The 19918-nt window shown below is 45.1% G+C and overlaps 1 protein-coding gene across 1 annotated transcript in view; it reads left to right on the top strand.

Annotated features, from left to right (window-relative positions):
- The window catches only part of Fstl4 (follistatin like 4), a 525946-nt gene that overhangs the window by 112138 nt on the left and 393890 nt on the right, over window positions 1-19918 (top strand). The window contains exon 8 of the mRNA XM_019209874.2: window positions 18474-18635. The gene's annotated coding sequence lies outside the window, so the exon portion shown is untranslated. The remainder of the gene's footprint in view (window positions 1-18473; window positions 18636-19918) is intronic.

The raw sequence follows: 19918 nt of genomic DNA, 5'->3' as shown, positions 1-19918 counted from the left end.
ATTACGGGAACCAGGGATAGGGGAAGGCTCGCTTTAGGTTAAGATGCCCTAGAAGCAGTTGGCGTGAAGGAGGGGTCAAGGTTGGTCTAGTTGTGTCGAATAGATGAACAGAAATGTGGGCTGGGAAGCAGCAATCACCTAGTCTGTGCAAAGCCGGGGCTCGATCCCCAGAACCAGAAAACAACAGCTGAGCAGAAATGTGGGCGGGTGAGTGGGTGGGTAGATGTACGAACGCGAAGGCAGTGCTTGTGTGACATTGTGCTGCGAAGTCCGGGCGTCAGAGTGGAGACTCTGGAGAGCTAACGGAGGAGTTTTGAAATGACCAGACCTCACAACTGAATCAAAAGAAACGCCTTCCTGCCACCCTGACATCCTAGTTCAGCTCACAGAACTGAATTTTCTGAGTTCTGGACAATTGTATCTGTGGATACAAATGTATCTTACCTAGCTGTGGACACCAGTGAGGTAGGAGATTAGGGCATGCCAGGCTGGCTGATCAACCTGTCAGTCACCACCAGGATGTGTGGGCAAAATGACTTCTGATAGGACCTGGGAGGCTAGGACCTCCCACTGCTGTGATCTTCCTGTCCTGCTGTCCTTCTTTTCCTGCAGTGGCCCGTCTTGCATGCAGGATGGATCTCTTCTTGCTCTTCTCTTTTCTTCAGTCTTTTCTTGTTTTCCTTTGCTTGAAACAAAAGTTATGTTTACCAATTTACCAGTCATCCCAGCCAGTTCTTTGGGCAGGATAAGAGCCTAGAATCACTGCACATGGCACCATCTGGCAACACCAGGAAGCTGACTACTTGGGGGGGGGGGGGGACACTGCCTGGTAGGAGGGAGATCGGGGCGAGGCGCCCAGAGGCAGAAATGAAAGGCTGTTGCCATAGTTCTTGCCATAGTTCAGGGAAGTGTGGGCTGGGATCCTGGTGGGCCCGCGGTGGGAGAGATAGTAGGGCTAAGGGGCAGGCAGGGACCTATGTGCAGAGACTTGTTGACAAGAGCGGCTCCCATCTGCTTGGAGCCTGAGTAGACGGCCTGTTCTACAAGCAGGCGATGGGCTGTGCGTTTACTTTCAGCAGTTTGCACGTACCTGAGGTTATTCTCTGCACTGTCTGCTCTCTGAGCCCACACCACGACACACCTCTTGGCTGCCACAGAGTGAGGTGGCCATCTCATCTGTGTTTCAGGCTTTTCCAGGACTTTAGGAAAACACCTCAAGGCCAGCATGGAGTCCGCGGATGCTTGAGGAAGCAGTTTGCAATGTGCAGAAAGGAGTTACCCTGGCAGGCCAAGATCCCTTCCCACGGCTGCTTTGAGGCTGCATATGGCTGGTGTCTGGGAGCTTGGCCAGTCCATGAATGATGAGGGTGGTTCGCTATGTCTAGTATGTTTGTACAGATGATGAGATTTATGTCAAACACCGGCTTTCTTTCTGGGGTCTAGAATTTTGCTGCATTCTAGGCAAAAGTTGCCTGGGTCCCTGGCCCTAGATAAAACACTTGGCCCCAGTAAACTTGCCTGGGCAGAAACATGGCAATGCCTGTCACTTGGGGGAACCGTGAGCTTTCTCTGTGCCTGTCACGGGAGGGAAAGCATCAGGGAGCACATGCAGTATGACCCCGCTGTGTTATTATAGTGAACTTTGGCTCCGAGTACAGCTGTCTGCTGAGTGCCATCGTGACCCTCTCAATACGGTCGTGGCCTTGGGGACCTCCGGCGGATGTGCTGACACCACCTTCTGCGCCTTCACGCAGGCCGTGAGTACCTGAGGACAGGGTACTCGTCCTGCCTTCACCTGTCCCCTTCCTGTGCCTGGGCCATGAATGTAGTCATCGCTTATCGTGTTGGAGGGAGTCTGACTGCTGAACACCAGTTTGGGATGCCGTGAGGTGAGGACAGACAATTTTTTCTCCCAGGAGAAAGCACTAAGGATAACAACTGAAAGAGAGGCCATTACCGTCTGACGAATGCATTCTCAGTGGAGAGCACTGTGTTAAACTCTTTGCCTCTGGACTGAAAAGCAGTGTCAATTCTCAGCCCTCACCTTACTCAGCCTTGGAGCAGCATTTATTTATTTTATTTTATTTTACTTTTTTTTTTTTTGGTTTTTTGAAACAGTGTCTTACTATGTCATTCAGACTGCTGTGGAACTCATTGTGTAGCCCAGGCTGGTCTCGAACTCGCAGCGATCCTCCTGCCTCAGCCTCCCGAGTGCTGGGATTACAGGCATGCACCACCACACCTGGCTTCAGAGCAGTGTTTAATAAAATCAGCCACAGTGTGCTTTTTGAAGTATTTTCTTCATATACAGCACTTCCGGGGTTCAGTCAGAAAAATGGAAACCATCATAAGGTATTTTTGTTGTCACCAACAGCAACTGAAGAAAGCAGTACTCACCCAAGGCCAGGGGACCAAAGAGATATAGGTTATCACCTAGAAGGGTGTGTGTGGGGAAGGAGGGGATGCTGGGGAGATGGCCCTCAAACCTGACAGGAGGGGGCCACGCTCAGCTGCTGTTGGAAGCCGGGCCTGGGCTCAGCTGCCATTGTACGGTACAGGTTATTGCTGCAATGAGGCCAGTAGAACGAGAGAGCTGCTCCTCCCCTCTGGTTTCCCTCTCGGGCCTCTGTAGCAGGAATCCAGCTGGCAAAGAAAACAATCTTGAGCCTTAGCACCAGCCTCCCAGGGAAGAATCTAGCAGGGTTAGCACTCTCCTCCCCCTCGGTAATGCACACGTTTGAACTTTCAAAACCCAAAGTGTGTATCTAGCACGACAGTCATCCTTTGTCCAAATGAACGTACCATTTCACCAATAAGAGGAAAGACACAAAATCCCAAGGGTCCATGGGTTCATCTCTGGTGAGGCTATGGATTTTTCTAATTTGGTTATAATTCCACATAAACTGATGTAACGATGAAGTTAATTACCGTGGATAATCCCCCTTCTAAAGAAGAGCAAGAAAAGACGAAATTGGTTAAAACATACACACGTGGGAGAGAAAGCAGACAGAGCTTCAGGCGCTGTTTCTGGTCAAAACGCCACGGTTGTCCCTGCCTCTCCTCTCACCCTAGTGGGTTGGCCCGAACCTTCATTCCACCGTGGCTCTGCTTTTTATGCTTGTGGTACTTTTCCATTCACTCGGGGAAGACATAAAGGTCCTAAGAGGTATAGAAAATCCCCTGGGTTTCAGACATCTTCCCAGCCCCTGTTGTGCAGCCACAGCCCAGTTTCTCCTTTGCAGACGGGATCCTGCAGTTTTCCCCCTGCAGAACTTCTCAGTTCATTTGCCCCAGAAGCCCCTTCGGCAGGGGCGTATCCAATATGGTAGCATTGTTTGGTGCCTCGTAGGGGACATATTCTTCCTCTGAGTACCAAGACCTCCAGACCGGCAGGGACCAAAATTACCGGCATGCACAGAAAAGTCCTGTGAGTGGACTATTAAGTGTAATCATGAGAGGAGTCACTGTTTTGCATCCCTTGACTCCCAGCCCCATGCACGTAGGTCTGGCCACATACTGGTTGCTGATTCAGTGCATCTACTGTATTATTTAAGTCAGGGTCGCGACCTTCATAGGTGTTGCGCCCTTACTGGTGCCGTTCTGAGTCCTGGGCGTGCTGTTGTGCTGTCCTTTCCGACCAGCTGTCCCCCAACACTGGGTGTGCGGTAAGGCCAGTGAATCTCTGCGTCGGAGCACATTTCTGCCCTGCCCGTCCTGTGAAGGGCGATCCCTGATGAGGAGCAGGACGGTGTGCAGTGCCCGGATGACGCATGAGGGATTCTCTTGCTGCTCCTCGTCTGTCCCCTGCCTCCCACTTCGACCCTGCGGATTCTCTCCTTTGTTGGCTCCTCCTCTTCGGACGGCCTCTGAATACTGCGATCCCTAGGCCTTTGTCCTCGGTTGTGTTTTCTTCCAGTCCTCATCTAGTCTCAGGCCTCTCAGTACCATCTGGACCCTGGTGGTTCTCCTGTTTATGTTGCTACCTGTGACTTTTTACCCTGAAGTCCAGCTTTGTGTGTCCAGTTCCCCTGGGCAGTTTACTCCTGTATCTAATAGGCAGCACAGAATAAGTTTATCCACACTGAACTCTTGATTTCCTCCTATGGACACACACACACACACACACACACACACACACACCCATGTAAACACTCACTTTTTCCCCCCTAGACCTCCTCATTTCAGTTAATGATTCCAGTGCTCATTCTGTTACTTCTTGAATGTAAAACTTTGGAGTTTTCCTTATTTGCTTGCTTTTTATTAGATTTTTTTTTCCTTGTCTGCTTGCTTTTTATTAGCCTCCACCTGCAAACCCTCAACAGATTCTGTCATCTTCACTTTTAAACAGAGACTCTGACTAGTCCTTCCCTCGACTCTAAGCTGCCATTATTTTTTGCTTGAATTATTTATCACAACAGCTCTGATCTCCCCGGTCGCCCTTTCGCTGCCTTTCTAGAGTTTGTTCTCGACATCGCAACCAGGATGGCGCCCTTTAAATGCTTCTTGCTAGTATTTACCACCACTCAAATGTACACACAGATGCATTCGTTTGTTATCCGCTTCCTTGAATTAAAACATGAACTCTATGTGCAACATGTATTGTGTTCTTGAAAAAAGGCTAAGAATAGACTGAAGTATTCTCACCCCAGACTCTGTGTGAGGTAATGCTTGTCATTCATTAGCTAAATGTATCCAGTCCACAAGGTATATATGTTTGAAAACATATTGCACATGACACGTATATACAATTTTATTCATCACTTAAAAAATAAAACGTTAAAGGTGTCCGTCTCCGTGAGGACAGAATCTCTACGGGTTTATCCATTACCGTCTTCTCAGCACGTAGCCTAGTCCCATGCACGCTGTGGGTTTTCAGTAATTTCTTAAATAAATGAGTAAGAACATTTGATTTAGCCTTTACAGTATCCCTTTGTTTGAGGAAACAGACTAAGTCCCTTGGCTAAATTCCCCAAGCAGTCCCTGAGTGGCAGGTTCAGGATTTGAATCCTCTACGAGTCCAGAGTTGTAGATCTTGATACTCTGCTAGACTCCTGCATTTCTTGATCTGCTTGGGAGGCTGCTCAAAGCCTGGAGAGAGTATTTTCATAGGACCCAAACTTAAGAGTGTTCATCCCTATTTATGAAGCTCTGTTCACTTGCAAGATGCATTTTACAATCAGTGTCCCTCGTGGATGGAAGCCACTGGTCTCCTTAACTTAATGGTCTTCCTGCATGAGGCCTTGTTGACCTTTGGTTCTGAGGGCAGAGAGCAGGAGAGAGCTGAGATGTCGTTAATATCCATATGCTATCATACGCCTGGTGAGGAAAAAGGCATCCCTGGCTCCATATCCACATCCACCCCGGGGTCAGTTCATGGATAAAACTCCCAGAAGCTGGCAGGGTGGCCTCCCAGGCTCAGGACTTGTGCTCTAGATTTGTCTCCCCGACAAAGAGTCTTAGCAGGAGAATTTTTATTCCAGGGGAAAGTGAATGTTTTATGGATTCAAGCTGACATGTGCGAGGATGTTCTCTACTTGAGGATTTCAGCTTTTAAAACAGAGGTACAATTTGTCAATTTTGGTTTCAGTTTTATAAGCACTATCTTTTCCGAAGACTAAATTTGTGTGAGCGCAAATGTACTAATGAAACATGACATATTCGTCTATTAAATGCACCTTCTCTGGGGAAGGGTTCTAAAAGAGTTCATAAAACTTCTCATGGCGTCTGGGGGAAACACATCATTATATCTATAGATATTTGAAAGAAGAACTAAAACTCTCATGGTGGAAAAGTACTCAGAGTAATTTAAACTATTAACTTCAAAAGACTAAGTAGAATACAGAATTAAGCAAGAGAAGTAGAGGGCTACATATTTCCTCTCTTCTCTGTTTCTGATAAGAAGACTGGCTTATAAATGTAAGAAATTTCCATTATGACAATAGTCACAATTTAATTTTCATGCTAACGTAAACTTGACTCAATTTTACCCTAAGAAGCCCCAAAGAACAATCTCTTTTCAGCCTCTGAGCCTGTCAGAATCAAAATCTCATGGTGTTCTTGCATTTTGATGTAAGAGAAAATTGGCGGTATTAGTACTAATGTTTTTTTGCTGCTAAGCTGCAAATTGGTTGTTATCATACTCTTTCTAAGGCTGAGAAGAAGGCGATTCTAAGGAAAAGAGTAATGCAAGCAAAAGTTACATTTCAAAGCATCTTTGGAGGGCTGGAATCTTTGAAAGAAGAAACTAATTAATAAAAAAGTCTTGTTAAAAGCAGAATTACTTTCAGAGAGCTAAGAATACATGGAATTTAAAGTGTTATTAACAAAAGGTATTGTTGTAGGATTTCTATCTATCGCAGTGGGTTGAAAAGTACCCAGCAGAATCCAGGAGTAGCGTTAGTCCGTGGAGTTCCAAAGGAGAAGAGAAGTGAAAAGCTCCCTTTCATGTACTAATTTGAGTGTTGGAATATTTTTTAAAAATCTCTAGGATAGGCTATTTCTTGGAAAACAAATATAATGAGCAGAAATTAATGCCCCTTCCCAATGATTGTATTTTGTTGTTACACCCCTAGTCCAGGAAAGGAAAAGCTGCGCTTTAATCCATCCATACACACCTGGGTCTCCCGCCCCAAGGCTTGGTCCTGCTGTCAGGATGACAGTGTCACCTAGGGTGGGGCCCTGGAGCGTCCCCCTGTGAGCCCCACCCCGCACTCCCCCACCCCCAGGTGGCAGAAGAGAGGGATGTGTCCTTCCTGTGCCTCGCTAGTCCTTGAGTGCTCCTGAGGACCCACCAGACTGAGGGAAGGAGGCTTCTTCACTGACTGCTCAATTTCTGAGTCTTCCTCTTTTTTTATACTCTGAACCCAGCCAGTGTAGGGTGGTCCTTTTGACTGGTTTTGTCAGTGCTCGTGGACTGGTTTCTCAAAGGGTTCTAGAATCTCCGAAATGAGGAATCTCTGCATCCTTCAAATTGAGCTACAGAGACATTGCCAACAAAGCTTTCTCTTTTAACCGTCAATTCACAAGCACGCGTCTCACCTTTTAAGCCACTCCACGTTCCCGTTCCCACTGCCAGGACTTTTCACCTCAGAGGCTCTGGGTTCGCTCTCCCTCCTGCCCCGAGCCTTTCCCTTTCCTACAGTGGAGGAGCCCACTTATCTATCGCACGCTCAGAGCAGCATGCACTGGTCCCCCAGGCCACTCCCCATCCGGCACGGCCCCTGCTGCTTCACGGAGCAAACCAGGGCCTGGTTTGAAGTCTGTTTGCTTCTTCATTGTCTGTGTCACTGCAGCACGGGTCTCCCTGAGGCCTGGTCCCCTACAGTGAGCTCCGTCCCTAAAACTGCATCTGAGACAGCAGAAGCTCCATAAATGTGTGCTGGACAGGTGTCTTGGCTAAAGAATGAATGTGTGGCTATAATGAGACATCTGCCAGCTTGTGTCAAGAATACTCGAATTTCTACCCTGAGGTCTGTGGCCAGGTTTCCTCTTCTTTACCTGCACCGCTGTGTGGTTGCTGAACTTGTATTCAGTTTGCATGAATAAGCAGCACTGTGTGCTATTCCAGGGTGCTCTGCGCTCTCCAAGCAGCAGAGCAAGGATGGTGTCTTGCCAAGCCACAGTTTGTTGACTCGCGCACACATGAAAATGCACAGTGGGGTCCTCGGCCTGCCCACCTCATCCCCAGTGTGGCTCATCTTAATGGGGCCTGAATTAATAAAGTTTGCTTTTCGTATTTATGATAGCATATGAAAATTCCTTTCCCCTTCTGGTTACTGGATGTGAAGGGTAGATCCTCAGGGTTAACGGTAATTTTAGAAAAGATAATACTGGAGTCGTCAATTGTCTGAAGGCAGCATTGCAGTGACCCTACCACTAAACCAAAGCTTTGAAGTAGTTGGAGAGAGGAGGAAAAAAAAAAAAAATCCCACGGTGTGTGTGGGGGGATTATTGTCACGCAGGGAATTTGTTTTACTCAGCAGAAAGACAGAGAAGTCCCGGTCCCCAGACAGCTGTGCGTGATACAAGTTAGGAGGACAAAAGCAGACCGCAGGCGACAACACGGGATGCCCTCCACCTGCAGAGAAGCAGGTGCAGGTCCTCGGTGAGAGGACCCCTCCCATCACAGCCTTGTACTGTACTTCTTGTTGCAGTGACTGTCAAAGCCACCACAAAAACACTGTTGAAAACACAGACAAGTGAGTTCTGTGTCCGCGAAGGGAAAGTAGAGTTTGGATCTTTCCCTTTTCCCCTGTCGTTTCATCGCTTCTGTCCCTTGGTTATGTCCTTTACCAGACTCTGCCTGGAACTATGTTCCCTTTTGCTTGCAGCTCTCTCCCTCCCTAGATTGCGGGTCCCTAGAGACAGAGGATGTTTTATTTATTTCCTGGCCTCGAAACTGTGTACTTTATAGACCCCAGATAAGCGCTTGTTGATTTGCATAGAATTAAAGTTTGATATCTGGAAAAGTGGCTTCCGTTGGAGAACTCAGAGTGAGGCAGATGGATGGAATCGGATTGCACGCTGCTGATGGGCGTCATGAGATGTCAAATTAAGGATCAGAGTTCGTTAACCAGGCTGTCCTGGCCGCATCTGAGGTGAAGAGGCTTGTGTGCCGAAAAGCCGTCCTTTCCCATCCTGTTTTAGGCCCGGAGGACCACCCCGCCCACAGCGTCCCCACAGAGAGCCCTGTGGGCCGCCCGGTCTGAGGCTGCTTCTCCTCCCTATGACTGGGGACGGCCCTCAAGGAGACCCACGGGCAGCGCCCACTGCCTGCTCGGCCTGCTGGGGTCGGTTCTTCCGGATGCCTGGTAGGAGCAGTGGGAGCTGGGCCTCTCTGCTGTGGTGCAGCGCAGCTCTGGGGGCTGGGATGTGGGGAGACCCATTTCTCCACCTCTCCTAGACGGTCTGAACCTGACCACAGATTGCTGTTCCTCTGACTTCTGCTGTCTCAAGTACATCCGTTTGTCGTCTGTAATCTTTTCTATTTCCCGTAGTCCTGTTGCCTTGTCCTTCAGACCAAAGCCCTTTATTCACCCTTTCATTTGTGAATAAGAACCTGGGCTCTGGAGTCCACGACATCTGGGGCTTTATCCTGGCTCAGCCCCCTCATCAGCCAGGCGGGTGTGAGCCGAACCATAGAGACAGCCCAGGTCTCAGGGACAGGGACAGCTCTGGTTAATTCGCAGACTTGTTTCCCATCCCTTGTGGTGGCTGGGGGGCCGCCCTGCAGGTCACAGCCAGAGACCCGAGCTGAAGAAGCAGACTCGGGAGCCTCACCGGGTGCTGTGGCCGGGAAGCCAATGCGGCAGTCGCTGTGTCTTCTGTACTCCTTCTGCTGAAAGTGATACGCGTTGCTTCCATTTGGGGTTGCGTGTTTTGTTTTTGCAGCACTAGGGCCTTTGCATGGAGCTACTTTCCTGGCTCTCTTTCTTTCTTTTCTTTTTCTTATTTTTAAATTGTATTAGTTCATGTTTGCAGTTTCTACAGTTTTCAGTTATCTTGGGGAGTGCTTACATGTATATAACGCAACTTATTTCTTTCTTTTTTTTTTTTGTTTTGTTGGTACCGGGAATTGAACTCGGGTCCTTGTGCTTGCGAGGCAGGCACCGGAACCACTGAGCTAAATCCCCAGTCCATTTCTTTCTTTTCTAATCTTCTTCCCTCCCCCTGTCTCCTCCTCCAACTCCTCTGTTCCATTTTTTCATTCCTGTGGATATTATTAATCTTAGCTCATGTTATGGCATCTAGTTTACATTAATTGAGGTTATTAGGTCCTGTGCAGGGCAGATCTTTATTCTGCTTATTTCCCCTTCCCTCCTCCTCATTCTTTGCCCACTTTCCCTGGAATCAGTGCCCTATTGCCAGCATTCTTTGTTATTCTAGGAATATATGGTTTTTTTTGCAGAATCTTTCGCCTTTTCTGCAATTTCTTCTGTGTTAATTTCTGTTTCCATTGTACGGTGGCATGTATGGGGTAATTTCTACTCTCAGATTTACTTAAGCAGGCTTCATGTTCTATGAATCGCTATGTGATTTAGCTTGGAAAAAGTACTGTGTGCTGCTGAGAAGAATGTACACTGCGTTGTACAGGAGAGAAACAGTCTGTATGTATCCATTAATTCTGCATGTTCAAGGGTGTGGTTCAGCTCTGAAATTTCTTTATTAGTTTTTCGTTTAGTTGATTTTTTTGGTGAAAGTGGAGTGCTTAAATCCCCTGCTATAATTGTGTTAATGTTTGTTTGATCTTTTTATGTAAGCAGTTTTTGTTTTGTAAAGATAGGTGCTGCAGTATTCGGTGTGCATATGTTTATCAGTGTTACCTCTGCTTGCTTTCAGGGTTCTGGTGCATGAAATGTTGTTTTCTATCCTTTAAGTTTGAGCCTATGGATATATTTTCGGATTAGAAGACTTTCTTGAATACAATGGATTGTTGGATTCTGTTTTTTGATCCAGTTGCTGGTCTGTGTCTCTTAAAGGGCGAGTTGAGGCTGTTAACATCGAGAGATATTACTGAGACGTGTTGGTTTTTTACTGTCATTGCTTTCTTTCTCTGTTGGTGTATCCTTTGTTTTTCTTTTACTGATGCTTTTGTTGCTGTTTATCCATTGATTTTACTTGATTCTTCTCTGTCATCAAGAATATTCTTACTTAGGGGCTGGGAATTTGGCTCAGTGGTTCCACCGCCTGCTTCAAAAGTGCAAGGGCCTCAGTTTGATCCCTGGTCCAAAAAAAATAAAAACAAGAAAAGAATATTATAACATATTTTTGCAGGAGGGTGCTGTCAGATGTGTCCGACCTTGGGCGTCTGAGGGCTCTTGAGGGCACCTGAGGTGACGACTCTATTGTTCAGGGCAGGTACAAGACAGAGTTTGTTATAATAATAATGAATCAGCATGGACGACCACATGGCTATGCAAGGTGGCACAGCTCTTTTGTCTTACCCTGGCTCAGAGAAACTGGTAACGGCCACTGTAAGGGGTATACTGTGAGATTAAAGTTGGTTTCCTGCTTTCGTAAGGCCTGCTCCACTTGTGTCCTTTTGTCCGTGAACCTCGCCTGACTGGGCCTTCCTTCAGCCCACTGGGCCCTGACCATTTTCTCTTGAGCTGGTTTAGCACTCGTTTATCTTCTGAGCTGCTCTTTTTCGAGGAAGTATCTTATTTCTCCATCTGTTTGAAAGGATAGCTTTGCTGAGTAAGTTAATCTGGGTTGGAAGTTATTTGCTCTTAGCGTGTGAAACTCCCAAGCTCTTCTGGCCTTCAGGGGATAGATTGAGAAGTCTGCTGTGATTCTAATTGACTTACCTTTCTATGTGATTTTGTTGTTGTTGTTGTTGTTTGTTTTTCTCCATCTGCTTTTAAAATTCTGGGTTTTTTTTTTTGCTGGATATTTAGTAATTTAATAAGGATATGCCTTTTTATCAAAATTATTTGATGTTCTCTAAGTATTGCTTACTTGTATTTTAAACTCTTTTTCTTCTATATGGGAAATTTTCTTCCATGGTTTGTCTGAGCCGGTTAGTGAATCAATCTGTGTTGTCGTCTAGTTTTTCTCTAGCTCTGAATGGCCTCAATCAGTCTCCTTGTTGACATCAATTAGCTACTGGATAGTCTTCTGTTATTGTCTTATTTTTTTTTTTGGATTCTTTGAGCTCTTTGTGATAACTCACTATTTTGTCCTCAATATCAGACACTCTGTCTATACATTGGTCATTTTTGCAATGTATGAATTCTATACAGTTTTTTTATTTCAGGTATTTATGTCTGATATCTTTTCAACGATTCCATATCTTTGGTGAATCTGTCATTCAAATGTTTGAACTGTTTTGGCTAGGTTGTCCACTTTCTAACCTATTTCCCAAAAATTCACCATGGGTGTGTTGAGTGAAATTGCTGTGAACTTTTGGTTCATTTCCTCTTTGAACTCATCTATTTTCTTCATCCCTTCCATGAACTTTTTGTAGATTTCTGCTTTGTTTTCTTCTTTTGTGATCACTTGCTCTGCCTTCAGAGAGTTGGGAGGGGGTTCCTTCTTTCTCTATCTATCTATCTATCTATCTATCTATCTATCTATCTATCATCACCCTCTATTTTCTCCTCCCTTTTTAATGGAGGGTTACGGTAGGTTGGGACCCAGAGAAGTAAAGAGAATTTGTGGCTTATATGGAGATTTTTAGTAGGATGTTGCTTTCCTGTGAATAATTTTCAGCTTTGTATCTCGGGTGCAAGAATTTACCCCTTCTGTTATTGACTTTAAGTGATTTTGATACCGTCCCTATGTGTTGTTGAAACAGTTACTTCTGGTTACCCACAGATTCAGTCTTACAACTTCCCCCCTTGGTCCGTTCCCTGTGCGCACCATGAGACTTTATTGCTCGCACTCGTGGTTGCTCCACAGGGAGTCAGGCAAAGTGGGTTGAGGAGATTGGGAAGTGGTTGGATGACGAATGTTAGAGGTTAAACCGGAGGTTTAAAGGGGAGGATAGTGGTAGAGGAGGAGAAGAGGTTGGTGTGGGGTCTGATGTTATTAGAGTACTTTTAGTTGATTGAAGGGTGAGTATTGAGAGTCTTCAGAGGATTTGTGGGGGCAAGGACAAGTGCTGTGAAAAAGGGAGTTTACTTTGTGATTGAGGCTATGCACTTGTGGAGAGGACAGTGAGCTAGGTAAGATATGGAATAGCCAAAGGCTCAGGGTGAAGAGGACCGAGGAGGATACCAGAGAAGACAGGGGAGACTGTGAGGAGCTCAGTGTGGGGATTTTTTTTTTTTTTTTTTTTTTTTTTTTTTTTTTTTTTTTTACCGGGGATCCAACTTGGGACGTTGCGCTTGCAAGGCAGGCGGAGGAACCACTGAGCTAAATCCCCAGCCCCAGTTTGGGGAATTTTAAAAACCAGGAAGAGGAGTGTACATGTTGGAGGGGGGGGAGAAATATGTTAATAATTTTGTCTGGGGCGTTTGAGGTAAAGAAACTAGACAGGGAGCTGAGACTAGGGAGAGAACCTAGACTCCTATTAAATCAGAGCCAGTGAAAGAACAAATACACAAAAGTAACAACCTCATAAACCCGGGAACCCATAAAAGAACATAACCCCACATTACTAAATAAATCAAGAAGTGTACACAAATTTAAACCTATAAAATGTCTGATGGGAACACAGATTAAATATTCCAAGGAGACCATGCATATGATTCCCAAGGAGCTTCTTTGCCGGAGAGTTTCGTGCTTGCGTCCGATAACTCCCGTGATCCCTCCACAGCACAGGGAAGCTAATACAGCGCAAGGCTTCCTGCCGGCCACGGGAGATCTTACAGTCTCTGACCCAATCCGAGCTCTTGGGTGAGGACCTCTCGCTGGCCCTCTCCCTGAGCGTGATGGTGGATTCAGCAGACGGGTTCATGGGCACGAAATTGTCCACTGAGTCAGGCTTATTCCTGTGCAACCAAATCAGCTATCGTAGTAACAGACTCATCCATTACAGTTGCGTCTATCAGGGTTAGTTGAGGAATCATGTGCCATGCATCCCTGCTTTGGGTCTCCTTTTAGCCTAGAGAAGAAATCCACATTCATAGTGGAAGCCTCAGAACAACCCAAGTCTTAACCCACTGTTAACGTGCGCTAAATGTGTTGGCCTCTAACAGTGAAAACAGTGTTTAAGAGAAATTTAATAGAATCAATTATCTAAAGCCCAGGGAGTTGGGGATGGGGTAACACATAGGGTGGAAAAGAAGAGAAAAAGCAAAAAAGTATTTTTAATATATTTTTTAAAAAGTAAGTCCTTTGCTCTGTGGTATGCAAAGGAAGATATAGGAAGGGAGCGAAGGATCCTAAAGGTGGTAAGGGTGTATTACATATTTAGAAGGGGACAACAGGGAACACTGGGTGCAAAATTGGCAGTGAGAAATGCAGATGGGAAAGGATTCTATGACTGATGTGAGTATTAGAGAAAAAGTTATAGGGAGACAAATGAAAAGGGGGAGAGGAAAGAAAAGGAAAACAATAAATAAGACACAGGAGAAAGAAGTCAGATGAAGAGATACGGATAAAGTAGGCAGCAGATAAAGGGACAGTGGAGAATTCCCTTACCTTCCATAAGCTATTGCAGAAAAATGGCAAAAGGAAGGGAAACACACACACGCACACACACACACACACACACACACACACACAGAGATGTGCACACACATGCTCATAAAACAAAAAAGGGGAAAATATTAGAACAAAAGTGTGGGAGAAAATGTACAGAAGGAGGAAAACGGCAAAGAATAAAAACAAAAGTAAAATAAAAATGAAAAAAAAGGATGCAGTCAAATCAGGGACAGTTTTGGTCACGTGGCTTTTTTCCTCACTGTGGGGTGAAGGCGCAGACTCGGCCAGAGCACGTCTCTGTTCGTGCTGGAAGTCAAAGGTGGCCGCCTGCCCCCAGAACAGTGCTGTGTGTGGAGCTCAGCTTACAGTGAGCTCAGGGTGCTAGTGTGAGCTTCCAGTCCTGTGGAGCTCGGCCGGACCTGGCCCTGACCAGAGGAGCCATAGGTTCACCAGCCCTGGACTCTCAGGGGGACACCCCGAATCTGCTCTCCTGCTGCCACTCTGGGCCCAGTGTCCTGCTTTTTCCTTGTTGGTTCCGTCTGCCAGTTGTTCTTTCAGTCCCCGCGCAAGTTCTCCAGGTCTCTGTGAGCAGAAAAGCTGTGACTTTCACTTTGCCGCCAGGCCGCTGTCAGCCGCGCTAGGTGGTCTCCCCTTGCAGTGTGATCTGTTTCTTCTGTATCACTTAATCCTATTTTCTTCTTCTCTGCCTGTTCCCTCCTGGTTCCCGGAGAGCCTCTGCTCACTTTAATTCCTTTCCGAGCTATTGTTTTGACTCTGGACCCTTTGACCTGGAGAAATTGAGTTGCTGGCATTCACTGCTCTGCCATTTTGGGACTCCTCTGCCTTGAATTATTTTTCTCTTTTTCTTTTCTCTTTTTTGAGACAGGGTCTTGCTAATTCACTAAATTGCCCAGGCTGTCTCAAGCTTGCGCTCCTCCACTTCAGCCTCCCAGAATGCTGAGATCACAGTGTATAACACCACAACCAGTTCTGCTTGAGTTTTGTTGTCCAGAGAAAGTTCCATGCCTCCCCTTTACTCCTGTGTCAGCAAACACCTATAAGGAGAACCAAGATGTTGGTTAAAACAAAACAATGCAAATCAACTCTGATAACCACAAAGACATTTGCTAGCCTTGGTCCTGAAACTTGCAAGAAGCTTTAGTTTTGTCTATAAATTAGAGATAATAACCCTGATCTCTTTGGTCATTGTGGAGATAAAAAAGAATGCATGAGTATCTGTTACCTGGTGCTATCGAATTGGTCTCCTGTTACAGTTTTTATCTGATACACCCACAAAATCTCATGGACTGAAGGCCTGGCTGGTCCCCAGTGCAGCAGTGATCAAAGGTGGTACCTTTGAGAGGTGCTCAGATTATGAGGGCCCTGGACTCACAGAGGACCAGCCCAGTGACACATAACTTGTGGGAGTATTGGGAGGTGGTAGAAACTTCGCATGGCGGGGCCTAGTTGGAGGAAGTGGGTCCCTGGGAGTGTGTGCTGTGGAAAACGTATTCTCCCCTTCCTTCATCTTGCTGCTTCCTGACTATTGTGAGGAACACAGCTTTGCTCCACCATGCACTCTCTCCAACTTGATGTTCTGCCTTGCTGCAAACCCAGAAACAATGGCACCAAGGGGCCACGCTCTAAGACTTGTAAGACTGTGAGGCAAAATAAGTCACTCCTTGAGGTTGATATTCTCAGGTCTTTTGTCACAGCAATAGAAAGCTAACTCATATAGCAATCCAGGGTTTAGTAGCTTAAGTGACAAGCATTTGTAGAGCTCACAGTGTTTAGCTTGACCATTGGGTGGGGTTCCTTTGGACAGTTTTTCTGGTCTTCACTGGGCTCTCTCATTCACACCTGATTAGCTCCGGGTCATTCAGATGCTTTTGATTTTGTAGGATGTCTGGCTATCAGCTCAGGCACCTCATTTCTCCTTTGCAGGATCTATCGTCTTTACCAGGCTAGCCCAAGCTTTTGTCATGGTGCAAGCATGAATCCAAGAAAGAAATTTTTAAAAATAGAAGGGATCTTAAAGCTTAGGGTTGGAACTGGCATCCTGTCTGTCAAAGATAGTTAACAAAGCCCAGATTCAACAGGTCTGGAAATAAATTCTTTTTCTTGCTGGATAGAGATGCATTAAGTATAGGTATAGAATCAGGACCATTTGTGTAACAAATATACATACAAAATACACTCACTCCCTCTGAAGTTCCTCAAAGGTCTCATCCCCCATGGCATAAGGCTCAAAATCCGGGACCTTGTAACCTGTATAAAATCCCATGTAGCGCTTTCTGACCTGAAGACTCAGTGAACGTGAAGGAAACCTGCCTGTCATATATCCAACGTGCAGTGGAGAAGCAGGGGTATGATAATAGCAGCAAACATTCCTCTTTGAAATAGTTACTAATCCATAATAATTCTGAAATCCTGTTGAGCAGAAGTGTCAGCAGGAGTCCCTCTGGAATAGAAGCACTGCTTGGTTAGACCATGGTCTACTCTTTGGAAGTGATCTGTCATCTCAAGGTACAAGATCCCCCAGGTGCATGTTTCTACAGCTCTTGGCCTTGCCCATGCTGTCTTACCTGTCACACTCTGTGGCAGCTCCTGAAGAGATGGGCTGTTAGTAGCTCAGTAGACTTCTCAGCAGTCTCCGCAGCCTCCTTCTTAACCTAAGCAAGTCTTAAGCCTTTCCTGTAAAGTTAAGGACCCAGAGAGCTTTTTTCAGTGTGAATAGTCCCAGTGCCTTTTAGCCCAGGTTGGCAGCAATTTTATCAATACAACTCATGTTTAAAAGCACTGGAGGGGGGGTTCTGTGTATTTTATAATTGCTCAATTGATGCTCAAAAAGTCACACTTACAATTTATTTCAACCGTGCTTCCCTCCCCAGAATGACTTTGTGCTGTGTTGAGATTAGGCCTTTGTGAGGGCTTTTGCCCTTCAGCTTCCTCCAGACCTTTTGTTTATCGACAGCTTCTGGGCAGTGCATTCATTCCACAGGTGTCTTAAGCGAAGACCTTATAAGCCGCACATGGCTTGATTTCACTTGACCTCAGGCTTTATTACCTTTAAGCTTTATTGAGAAATAATTGACATGCAATAAGATAAACATATTTGACGTGTTAGTTTTGATGGACGTGTATAATGTGACCATGTTAGCGCAATAAAGATAATGAGCACAGGCATTTTGAGGACATCTGGGGTTTCTTCCTTCTCACTCCTCCTAGGTCCCTCTTCATCCCATACAACCACCTATCTGCAATCTACCACTATAGGTTACTTTACGTTGAACAAATGCACGCAACTACATTTTCTGGAGTTGTATATGGATCAAATCATAAAATATACTAGTTTTTTTCTTGTTTAGGTTCTTTTGCTTACTGTGTTTAGTTTTAGATAATTTGTCTCGCTGAATATGTCAGTTCTTTATTTCTTTTCCTTACCAAGTAATATTCCATTGAATTGATATACCACATGTGTTTATTCATTCACTTATTGATAAATATGTTGGTTGTTTCCAGTTTTGAGCTATGGCAAACAAAACTGCAATGAGTATCCAAGTGTGAATCTTTCTTTCTTTTTTTTTTTTTTTTTTTTTTTTGTACCAGGAATTGAACTCAGAATCTTGCACTTGCGAGGCAGGTGCAGCACCACTGAGCCAAATTCCTGGCCCTCCAAGTGTGAATATTTGTGTAGATATGTGTTTTCACAAATACCTGGGAGTTAAGTGCTTTGGATGAATGCTTAACTTTTTAAAAAATCACCAAACTGTTTTCCAAAAGAGTTGTGCAATTTCACATTTCTGCCAGTAGCCTGTAAGCATTCAGAGGCTCCACATGCTCACAAGAAGTTGGTATAGCAATGTCTTTAATTCTAGCTATTCTATGGATGTGTAGTGGCATCTCATTGTGACTCTAATTTGTATTTCCCTCAGGAACAGTGGTTGAGTATTTTTTCACATGTTCATGTACTATCTGTTTTCCTTCATGAAATATCTGGTTATTTTGGGGCCCATTTTTAAATTGCACTGTTTTAGGGATTTGTATTGTGAATTTTAATGTATTTTGGATATGCCATTTATCAAATGTCTTATTTCCTAATATTTTCTCCCAACCTGTGGTTTATTTTTTAATTCTTTTAACTCTGATTTAAAATAGCAGAAGATCTTAATTTTTATAAAGTCCAATTTAATAATTTTTTTAAAAAGATCATTTATTTAGCCTTGTACTTAAGAATCTTCTGTATTATCAAGGTCATAGAGTTTTCTGTGATTTTCTTCTAGTACTTTTAAAGCTTTGCATTTAGATGTCTGATTAATTTGTCTTAAAGCTTTTTTGTATGGTTTAAGGTATAGATCAAAATTATTTTTATTGATTGCCTATAGATATCTGACAGTTCCAGTCCACTTGCTGAAATGACTACTCTTTACGCACTGAATTAGCTTTTCACTTTTGTCAAAAATCAAGTTACCGGCAAGAGTACATCTAGACTGGCAGAGTAAGGAGCTCCGAAGATCTGCTGCAACATCGTAACAATGAGAATACTGGTAAAACTTGCTTATATTAGCTTTTTCAGAACTGTAGAGAACCTACAACTTGTAATAATATGAAGAAATCTTATTAAAGAAAAAACAGCTGAATCTTGTCAAAACTCAGGCTTGGTTGCAATTTAGCATACTGTAATCCTGTTCCATTCTTCTGCAATGAAACTTAAGCTACAGTTCCACCAACCAAAGACCAAGAAAGAAAAATGTGTTGGTGTAGGGGAAAGCATGATGTCCTGTAGTCGTGTGGGCACGTTGGGAGCTGAGTGTGCAGTGAACACAGGGAGATTGTGAGGCCATGATTTGGGTCTTTATCTTGAGACTCATGGGGAGCTTTTGATGACTGCTTTGCTGGGAGAGCAGAGAAGCTCAGCCTGGCATGTCAGAAGCCCTTCTGGTTACCATGGGGAGGCTGGCCTGGGGCATGGACAGGGTATGATGGTGGGCATTACCATCACTCACTTTTCCTGAGATAGAGTATTGTAAGCAGAGACCAGAGGGCTCTCAGAATGATGGCTCAAAGTGAGGCGTAAGTGCCCTGGACTTACCTGATTCCCTTTAAAGTATGAAAGAGGGCATTTGAGAGAACATAGCCACAGGATCCTTTACTTTTTCCAGGGGCTCTGTAGGAACCTGGCTGGAGTCCTTAGCCAGGTATGTGAGCCTGAAAATGTTGGCTGATGCTATACCATGACAGCTGCCTGGCTGCAGCTCCTGCCCTCTCTCCTGTGAACTTCCTCTGTTTTGACTACTTCAGACGAAAGCCCAGCCCTGCCTTTTCTCGTGAGTGCTGTAGGTTGGTCTAGGAGGGCACATCCGTGAGCACAGACCTCCTGGGTGCAGGGTGTGCACCTGGAAGCCTCACTTCTAGCCCATGCTTGGCCCAGTCTCAGGATCCAGACCCCCACATACCCCATCCACTCATCAGAAAGAGGTTGGCCTCGGTTTGGGTTGTAGAAGAGGAGGCTGGGAAGCCCTGGGCATGTCCCGCTCTTGTGGGTGAGCTCCGGCTGTTGGGGACACAGTTTTGATGAAGGGATTTTTTTTCTTGTGCTCCTTAAGCCCTATCAGCGAGGCATCCAATTATGCCACTTATCTGAGGCTATAATTATTAAAATATCCTGAATTGTGATGCTAATAGCAAATTTGCTAAATGGAAATGAATTTTTAATATCGTAATTTGCCTTTCCTTTTTATCTGATTCATTTTCTCTCTACATGTCACTTCCTAAGAGTGAACAAAACATGGAAGCCTTTCTTACCTTTTCTGCTTAGGACATAGTTAAA

Source organism: Fukomys damarensis, unplaced genomic scaffold (genome assembly GCF_012274545.1).
Source record: "Fukomys damarensis isolate Sample0158 unplaced genomic scaffold, DMR_v1.0_HiC HiC_scaffold_9, whole genome shotgun sequence".
Lineage (NCBI taxonomy): Eukaryota > Metazoa > Chordata > Mammalia > Rodentia > Bathyergidae > Fukomys > Fukomys damarensis.
The sequence above is the reverse complement of the archived record's forward strand: the minus strand, read 5'-3'. Positions and strand labels throughout refer to the sequence as shown.